A 9,988-nucleotide genomic window follows, 5' to 3' on the forward strand; every position below is an offset into this window, starting at 1 on the left:
TGGCTATAGCTCACATACTGCATGTGATCTTGTTCCTTGGAGATTTCAGAGATGCTGACCTCATCTGTGTTGATCATCGCTTGTTGACATTTTTCTACTTTACCCACCCTTGAGTTATTTTATGCTAATTTTCCAGAGCACTGATTTTTCTTTGCAGTGTCTATGTTTAATTTCATCTCACTCACCCCTTTTCTTTTGTTTGCTGCACATTTTTTACAGACACATTTTCTTTTAAAGTCTTTATTTCTTATGGGGAAATCAAAACCAGGACTTCAGATATTTAACTATATAAATGTTTCACACTTCATTTATCAGTTTAACTTAAAGTATTCTAAACAGGTAAAAGATCTCACTAAGGCCTGTACTTTGGAATGTGGTGCACGTGTTTGAGTGATGTATCCATTTAGAGGGCACCCAGAAGACAAGCAGAGTGGAAACAAGAGGGTCAAAAAAACTTTAGCTGCATACACAGTTTCTGTATTTCAAGAGTAACACTGAAGCCTTTTATAACTTGAGTACAAATAAAACATTAAAATAACATTTAAGTATTAATTTATCATGCATAATCTAGAGTCATCTCAGTTGTGACGATTACAATACCAACTTGAATTTCCATGAATTTGATCTAAAATAAGGCTTGAATGGTTGATCATGAACATGATTGGTATGTTTTTATAATCAAATCATTCCATGCATTTGAGGAGTCAGGAGATAACTACATTTTTGATTACCATGGTAACTTGGTACATCAGATTTGGTAAAATGAAATTTCTAATTTTTCTAGTTGGGTACATAATACATCTCTACAATCAAGGAATTTAAACTTTTATTGCATTGTTTTGACCAGCAAAGCTTTTAAAAATCAAACACAACCACAAAGATGTTGCATTTACAAAAAAAATACATGAATTTCTGTTCTTAAAGTTTAATACATCTGCCTCTAAGCTGGTTGCAATGGTTAGTGCCTATAGTAAACATTGTAGGGCATCTTTATACATTAATACCTTTATGCACTTTAAGCTAGTATATTTATGGAATGAGTTATGCCTCTTTTTTTAAATTAGTTTTCCTTTAATTAACATGAAGTTTGTTTTTAACGTTTTATCTTGAGTCATTTGCCCAGTACTGCCTTGGTTGGAAAATTGCCACCCCCAATAAATGTAACTTTTTGAAGATATCAAAACAAATTGTGAGTTGTCTTAGCTATCTTACAACTGTCTTCAATATGGTGAATTATTCTTTTTTTCTTTTTCCTATTAGATTGAAGTGGGTTTGCATACCTAGTCAGTCACTTTGTATAAATCCTGTTGCCAATTGCAGCTAAGGTAAAGCAAATGTAATTTATGTGAGTTATTTGAAAATAAAAAAAAGCTTGGGCAATATCCATTTATAATATTTATTTAACTGTGCTTTGGTAAATAACTACAAGGTAGTCCTTAGTTTCGAAGAGCTGCTTAGTTTTATAAACGATTAATGAATTTAAGGGGCGGATTTATCAAAATGTAAGTTTAGAACTTAATACATAAAAACTCACCTATGTTCTATTCATTCCTATGGGATTTTTTGAAGCATGTTAATCAATGAGTGGAAGTTAGAACTAACAATTTTATAAATATACTTCTAAAAATCCCATAGAAATGAATACAACATAAGTGAGTTTTTATGTATTAAGCTCTGAATTCACATTTGATAAATCTGGCCCTAAGGTCTTGGGAGCAGGGTTCACTTATTCTATTAAATTCCTAAATCATTGTTTATTAATCTAATTGAAATCCCTTGTTTGCTATAAAATAATTGTAAAGAGCTGAATAGCTTGTCATTGCTATAAAATAAATGATGATTAAGGGAAGAATAATAAAAGGAAGAGGTTTTGATTCCACATTTGCAAACAGATACTTTTGTATTGATATATTATGTATTGTAATATATTGTTTAATATATTGTTTATCATAATAGGGAAATTGGCACTGAATGTTTTCTTCAGAGAATAAAGTAATTGGGTGTTTAACATCTTGAAAAAATTTCCTCTACATTCCTGTTTCACAATATTTACTTTTGGTATGTTGTACACTCATGTTATGGATGTGAGAATACTTGGTTCATTTCATGGCTATTTTCTTTCAAAGCCAGTGTATCTGCATTAGTTCCATACATCCAAGTGCAGATGAATAGGTCTTTTTGAAAGCTTTGTTATATCTCTTTCACTGAATTCCATTATTGCATTTAAACAAACTACAATGGGCTTGTGGAATGTGGCAGGAATTTTGAACAGCTGACCCACTGTTTCCATTTTGTTGACACACTGCTATATTTTTGAAATCGTGAAAGCCTGTTAATAAAAAAGAAAAAAAGATTTAGGATTCTTATGATTTAACGTCCACTCAGTAGGACTGAACTGTACCCAATCACCATGCCCATGTTCTCCACTTATGAACAATAATGTAATTTCTACGGTTCTGTTAAACTCTTAACATTTATATGGAGTTTATAATACAAGAGGAAAATGTTAAATAAATGTTGAAATGTGTACAAAACATAATTTTTATGGCTGCTGGTTGGTATTTGATTCACATGTTGTCACCTTATAGTGCAAGAGTTTCCTTTCACAGGACTAATTTCACAAACAGTAGCAAATATCTATATCTATTAATATTGATCTAATATTTTCAGATTGTTGGGCCATTTAAAATTAAGTAAGTAGTTCATATTCAAATGGTGTAATATATATAGCTTGCTTATCTGCAGAAATGTAGAGTTTTTTTTTCTATATATCTAAAATTAAAGAAGAAAGGGTTATTTTAAAGTGTTGCACTGACTTTTCAACAACAGATCTGTTATTTCCAAGACTCATACAATAGAGATTTTGGTGACAGGACCATCACAGCATTTCCCTCCCTCTGCTTTCATATTGTTTAAAAAGAGCATTGTGATAAACAGATTGCTTTTATTTGACTGGAATCTATTTCCTCTTTCTGCTCACAGACCAACCAGTTCAGTCATATGCACATTAAGGGACAGATTTATCAAAATGTGAGTTTAAGAGCTAAATACAAAACTCACCATGGTTCCATTCATTCCTAGGGGATTTTTAGAAGCATTTTTATCAAATGGTTAGTTCTAACTTTCACCCATTGGTAAATACTCTTCTAAAAATCCCATAGGAATTAATAGAACCTGTGTGTATTAAGCTCTAAACTCACATTTTGATAGATCTGTTCATAAGCAAAGACTTTACCAGATGTGTAACACTGTTTTTTCCCATTTCCTCCCAAGAGCAGCAGTGACGGTATGCACCATGATTTAGGCTTACTCTTGTTACTACGGTAGCAGTTAAGAGGTTGCAAGGAATGCAGGCCACATTTTCTGATGTACATTGCTGGTGAGTAGAGAATGTCATTGATAGTTATTTGGCATAAGGCGACAAAGGATACAATTGTGTAATTAATCATGACAAGTTTTGTGTTTTTTTTCCCTACCAAAACCCTTCTATGCAAGTATGAAGTGCAAACTGCCTTTAACAGAATATTAGAACAAAATGAACTATCAAACATGTAGTTCAAAATACATTTAATTAAAAGTAAAGAAAATATATATATATTATATTATAAAGAAAAAAAAATCCAATTTAATTACAGTAATGGTAAATTGAGTGTTTTCACAGCAGTATAATGATGTCAATCAAAATCCCCTACCCTGCATACCGCTGTTTCCCCTTCACCTGAACAGCTAATGCACTGTCTATGTCTGGGTATTGTTCAGGAACTTTGACCTCTGTGTGGAACGATGTTTTGATTGCCACAATTTAACAAATCAGCTGATGATGTAGAATAATATCTAGGTTAAACGTTGCCTTCACACAATGTTTCCCCCTTTCTCAAGTGCTCTCATGGTGATGAAACAGGAAGATGAACCCCACCACTCCATTACAATAGGTAGACAAATAAAGTTATGCTCATATACAATAATGATATAGAAAAATAAACAAATACCTGTCGGTGACTATCAAATATAGAGTGGAACCTTGTTACAAGTCCCAAACAGTCATTTTAAAGCCCAATTGTAGTAAATCTTTCACGCAAATGTAGAGATCTCCAAGACTGGGCCCCTAGGATGGGTTCTCCTTAGACAGGCACCAGATGGTGGCCTTAGGGAATCGGACAGCTAAAGGTGGTCCTAGTTGTTTTTGTGTGAAAAAAGGAGTTTCCCTGCAGTTCAGGCAGCAGTCACTGGGTGGTGTGTCAGGATATAAAAAGGGAATGCTTCCTTGTTCAGCAGGTTTTCTAGCCCGGGACCTCCCTCTGTTCAGAGGCTTACAATGGGTTAGCACTTAGGTAGTAGTACAGAGGTACTAGCTCACTCTAGGAGTGGGAGACAGGTTAATTAGTGGGCAGACATCGCCCCTACAGGAGATAGAGAGATTAAGATCCCCCAGCACTCATAGCTGGAGTCAGGGATAACAGTGTTAAATTCAGGAGATTGCCTAATCCAATGGGTGCTCGGGCGTGAGTACCAAGGTGAGGCCTCAAGGGGGTGTCTGCTTGGCAGTAGTACCGGGGAGAGCCCTAGAGAGGGTCTTCTGGAGTGAGTACCGGAGGGAACCCCAAAGGAGGATCACTTGGCAGGAGTACCGCGAGTAGCCCCAGGGAGAGAGGGTCTCCAAAGGGAAGAGGGTGTAGCCTGACATTTAACAGTACTCCTGTGTAACCTGCCTGTCTGTTCTATCTGCAATAAATAAGTTCCACTGGTTAGGCATTCCAGTGTTCTGGTCTCTTCATCCAAAGAGGATCCACACTGCCTGGTAAGCAGCTACCCCAAAGGGAAGGGGCAAGGTACCGGGAGTGCAGGGAGTCCTTGTCCAGAGATTGCAGTACAGCATCACGTTCCCAGGGAGGGGAGTTACAGTTGAATCTGTCCCTATCCTGGGTGGAGGCACCCCAATTAGTAAAGTAATACCTGTTCCCCCAAGTAAGCAGGGGCTCAGGACTCCTGTTAGTGCCAAAAGTATCAGCAGTAGCAGCACTGTCACAAAAGTGGGCTACACAAATATACATCAAAAAGTTGGTAAATTAATACCAAAAACAAACAATAGTCACATAAACTTCTTATTACACCAGAAGGAGACTAGAAAAATCGAAACTTTCATTGAGCCCCATGGGAGCCATAGTCTTCAATTTATCAATTCATATAATTTCTTTTTGTAATCTGTTATAATCTAGTAATCTATTTAGTAATCTATTATAATCACCTCCTCTAGGGGAATATTCACTACCTGTGAAACCAACCATCTAAGCCAGTGCTGTCCAACTTCTGTTGTACCGAGGGCCGGAATTTTTCCGACCTACGTGGTGGAGGGCCGATAATGGAAGCCAGTTTTGACCACTCCCCTTTTTGAAACCGCACCCACTTGAAACCACACCCATGTTATCACATGACCATACCCATATTAATGGTTGTAGTACAGCAAAAACCTGCCATACTCTGCCTGCCCTACCCTGCCTGTGTGTGCCATACTCTGCCTTCCCTACCCTGCCTGTGTGTGCCATACTCTGCCTCTGTGTGCCATACTCTGCCTGTGTGTGCCATACTCTGCCTTCCCTACCCTGCCTGTGTGTGCCATACTCTGCCTGTGTGTGCCATACTCTGCCTGTGTGTGCCATACTCTGCCTTCCCTACCCTGCCTGTGTGTGCCATACTCTGCTTGCCCTATGATGCCTGTGTGTATGGCACACACAGGCAGCATACAGTGACACAATGCTGGCACTGCTTCTACAGTCTGCACAATAACTATATATTAAAAAACTTTTTAATTGCAGTACCACCTCAGTATATGTTCTTTTTGTAGTGTGCAGGGATTATTTGTGGGTTTCTACTGCTCCTGAGGTGTGAACGGGGGAACAATGTGGGTGATTACAGCCTGAGCCAGAGGTGTGAACACTGCAGGGGGTGAACAATGCAGAGATTAAAAGGTGTGAACAACACAGGGAATTACATATTTAAACAATACAGCCTGATTACAGCCTGAATCTGAGGTGAGAACCATGCAGGGGGGGGCAGTTAATCACAGTACTGATACCATTTAAAGCTTACACAAGAGTAAGCCATCAAAGCAGCCAGACAGGTGGGGGGCCACACAGAGGGGGGTAGCGGGCCGCCAGTTGGACAGCACTGATCTAAGCTGTTTACTGCTGACCATGCAATTTTAAGAACCTACTCACAGGTATGACATACTTTATTTTTTCCAGGTCACAATTATCAATTGCCCTTTTGTGTTTGCCTATCCTTGGTCTAAACTCTTGTTTGGTTTTACCCACATAGGGTTTATCACACAGGCATTTTAACATGTAAACAACACCCATGGTAGTGCAGGTGGCAAAGTTCTTTAATTTGACATGAAAACCTTTGAAAGGATGATTAAAACTTTCCCCTTTAATGATGTTATTACAATACCCATATGATAAACATGGGTACGTACCTGTCCTTGGATTTACAGCTTTTGTCAACAGATCACCCAAGTTATGAGATCTCTTGCATGAGAGTAATGGTTTATTTTTAAACATTCTACCAAACTCCCCATCTTTCTGCAGGATCTCCCAATATTTGTAAATTATTCTCTTAATGTGTTCAGAATTAGCATCATAAGTAGTGACAAATGGGACTCTATCCTTATCCTCACTAAGGATGCACCGAATCCTTCATAAAAGGTTAGGCTAGTAAAGGGTTAAATAGAAGCACACAAATTGTGCACACTTAAGCATTTTTTGTACTTCTGTGTTCACATGACCAAAACTAACATTATTTTAAGGATTCAGATTCGGTTCAGCCAGACACTTGGGGGCAGATTTATCAAAATGTGAGTTTAGAGCTTAATACATAAAAACTCACCCACCTTCTATTCATTCCTATTGGACTTTTAGAAGTGTATTTACCAGTGGGTGAAAGTTATGGTTCACCATTTGATAAATACACTTCTACAAAGCCCATAGGGATAAAAAGAACATGGGTGAGTTTGTATGTATTAAGCTCTAAGCTCACATTTTGATAAATCTGCCCCTTTTCCGCCGGATTCGAATCCTGCTGAAAAAGGCGTATCCTGGATCCTTTGGATAGATATCACTGTTTTCTCTGTATTGACTATATCCCCACTCATTCTAACTAAACATCATTTCATCCAATCTCTTACTACACATCTCATCTTGCAACACTATCCTTTTTACTCTTAATAGTTGGCTATATGATGTACTGCTGGGGTAAAAGGTTGTATAGAACAATAAGTTATGTATATATGTATATGTTTATATTTCTTATACAAATCAGCTTATAATAAGCTTATTATTCTGTTTGATAACTGTAACATCAAGATAATGGCAATGTATTTTGTATGGATGATACTGTAATGTAAACTTTAAGGCTGGATGGACCCAATTTAAAATTTCACAGATCGCTAGTAGTTCCAGTTCACCCCCATGCCAGGTAATGAAGACATTGCTGACATACTGGAAATAATTTCTGATAAAGTTAGAGAACAGTTGTTCAATAATAGGAAACAAAAATATTTGCATAACTGAGAGCGACATTGCTCCCCATGCTTGTTCCCTTTTCTACAGATAAAAACTTTTAAAGAACTGGAAATAATTTCTGTAAAAATAAACCGCAATAATTCAGAAAATAATAAATAAAACAGAAAGTACTATTCTTGTCTCAAATACCCAAACTGAAATAATGCTTCTTCCATGTACATTATACCTTCTTTGTGCGGTATGCATGTAAATAATGACTGTATGTCCACAGTACATAGAAATGTGCATGTGTCAGTGTCCAACATTGTGCTCAATTTATTGAGGAAGTCTGTTGTGTCCTTTAAGCAGCATTTATTGTGTGCAGCCACGGGCTGCAGAAAATGATCCACATATACTCTTAGGGGTTGTAAGAGAGCATTTGTGCACAATACAATCAGAAGCCCTGGAGGGTTGTGCAAGTCTTTGTGAATTTTTGAAAGTAAATAATGAAAATGATAATATAAATAAATATTATTTTATATGCAATAAATAAAAAAACAATTTCATATGCACTTTGAACCCTTGAGCAACGGAGTTCTCAGATAAAAGCACCACTTTCAATCATAACTGCACACAGAAGTTGGTTTTGTGTATAGGACAAACTTTGCCTTCATTCATGCATTATTAGATTCTTGGATGCTTTTATAAACTGGACTAAGGTCTTTGCAAATTAGACAGAGTGATATGACCCTGAATAGCATAAAAGGTAATACATTTAAATTTATTGGAACAACACTTTATATTCAATGATTGTGGGCCCATTCAATTATTTTACTTAAAAAAGGGGTCTATACTGACAAGACAATCTGCCTTTGTCTACTTGAAAAAAGGACCATTGTCTGTGCTCCTGATACTTGTAATTGTGGATAACTTTGATATTAGAGTGGGAGTCCTTCTCTCTAAACAAAGTAAATTCATCTCTTTCCCTATTTTCCAAGAATTTTTTTTCTACCAAGAAGAATTATGACACTGGAAATTGAAAGCTGCAGGCCATCAAACTTCTCTACAGCCACCAGTCTTTTCCAGAGTCCATCAAGAACTCCATCTTGTGTGTCCTTCAGAGAAGCTCATTGTTCTAGAATCCCTGATCCATCAAGCTCTCGAATGGGCCTATGATTTCTGCCCACCATGGTCTCAAGAGAACTACAAACCTGTTGTAAATGCATTAGTGGCCTTCCTTTCTTCAGGAGGCTTGTCGACGTTGTTGTTTTTTTTGTGTCCCTGGCTCTGCATAAGATTCCTTTACTTACAGTTGAATTTTCCTCTCAAATGTGCATCTTGGACTTATTCTGCAATTAAATGTTATCTGTATAAAAACTTCATCAGTACTTTTGTTCTAGTTCTTATTAATGACAGTGACAAGTCCTTCTGTACACAACTGCTTCCTGTAATTGATGCTAGTTATCCTGCTGCCTGACTAGTTACTAATCTCCATCTATCATTGGAAAACTATACTCGCTACTTGCCATAATTGATTTTCGTTACCGCGGGTGGCGAATCTCCTCCAAATGCTTTCACCCTGGCATTAATGTAAATTGCTAGTGGGAAAACCATATACAGCTTTATGTTGTTACTCTTGTACCCTTGTATGTTTAACTTTTTAAGATCCCTGTTTGTTAAAATGTATTGTGAAGTGCTGTGTAATTTGCTGGCTCTGTATAAATAAATGAGGATGATATTTTATCAAAGTCACCCAAAGCTTTCTAGCGAGGCAACTCGGGGGACTTCAGAATAACAAAGTGCCACATATGTTTTCCCACTGGCAATTTACATTATTGCCGGTGGGAAAGCATTTGCAGAAGTTTAATTCCCCGCAGTAGTGAAGATTTATCACAGACAACTAATTCTCTGGTGTGCCATTACCCTTATTCTAATGAAAGACAAAAGGCATTGTTTAATTCTTACTCTGAAACACAAAAGTCTACAGCCTGATTGTAATATGATTCTGATTCAAAGTATATGTTCCCTTCAAGTTATGTCTGGCAGTAAAACAATCTAAAGCCCTGTATTTTCCTGTGACTGTAAATGTCTTTATGTACAGTAATTTGAATAAGTTAATTTACTATGGTGATATATAAAATTAATGCGTAGGACAAAGCTGAAAAGTTTTATTGTCCAGAAAATATTTAATTCAGTGCATGATGCAAAACTCACACTGCTTTCTTATTTAATAAAATAATCTTTTTGTTTGTCAGAAATGTGGGGGTTGTACATTTATTTATCCACAGAAAGAGAGGAGCATCTTGGAATATTTTGCCATGTGAAGAGGCAGATTAAATGCACCCCAGCCAGGACTGCTCCTGCTTATAAAAGAAGAACTTAGAAGGCACTATTGAATATTCCTTTCCTTGCTAAAGGGAACTGCAAATTAAAGCTCTCTAAATTACACTGTTTAAATAGCAAATAATTCACTCCACCATTTAAAATGCTAT

General features: G+C 36.9%; 2 long non-coding RNA genes across 3 annotated transcripts; both read left to right on the forward strand.

Moving 5' to 3' along the window:
* Positions 1 to 1,258: 1,258 nt before the first annotated feature.
* LOC101731267 lies at positions 1,259 to 5,282 on the forward strand. Of its 2 annotated transcripts, none has more exons than XR_004223189.1 (4): positions 1,259 to 1,325; positions 3,274 to 3,379; positions 3,880 to 3,932; positions 5,255 to 5,282. It is a non-coding gene; the product is annotated as an uncharacterized LOC101731267 (long non-coding RNA). The 2 variants fall into 2 exon arrangements; XR_004223188.1 differs by having other exon boundaries at positions 3,279 to 3,379.
* An 886-nt stretch (positions 5,283 to 6,168) lies between these two features.
* LOC116411548 lies at positions 6,169 to 9,754 on the forward strand. The gene is made up of 2 exons (XR_004223187.1): positions 6,169 to 6,217; positions 8,495 to 9,754. It is a non-coding gene; the product is annotated as an uncharacterized LOC116411548 (long non-coding RNA).
* Positions 9,755 to 9,988: the final 234 nt, after the last annotated feature.

The sequence above is a fragment of the Xenopus tropicalis genome, chromosome 6, assembly GCF_000004195.4.
Source record: "Xenopus tropicalis strain Nigerian chromosome 6, UCB_Xtro_10.0, whole genome shotgun sequence".
NCBI classification, from domain to species: Eukaryota; Metazoa; Chordata; class Amphibia; order Anura; family Pipidae; genus Xenopus; species Xenopus tropicalis.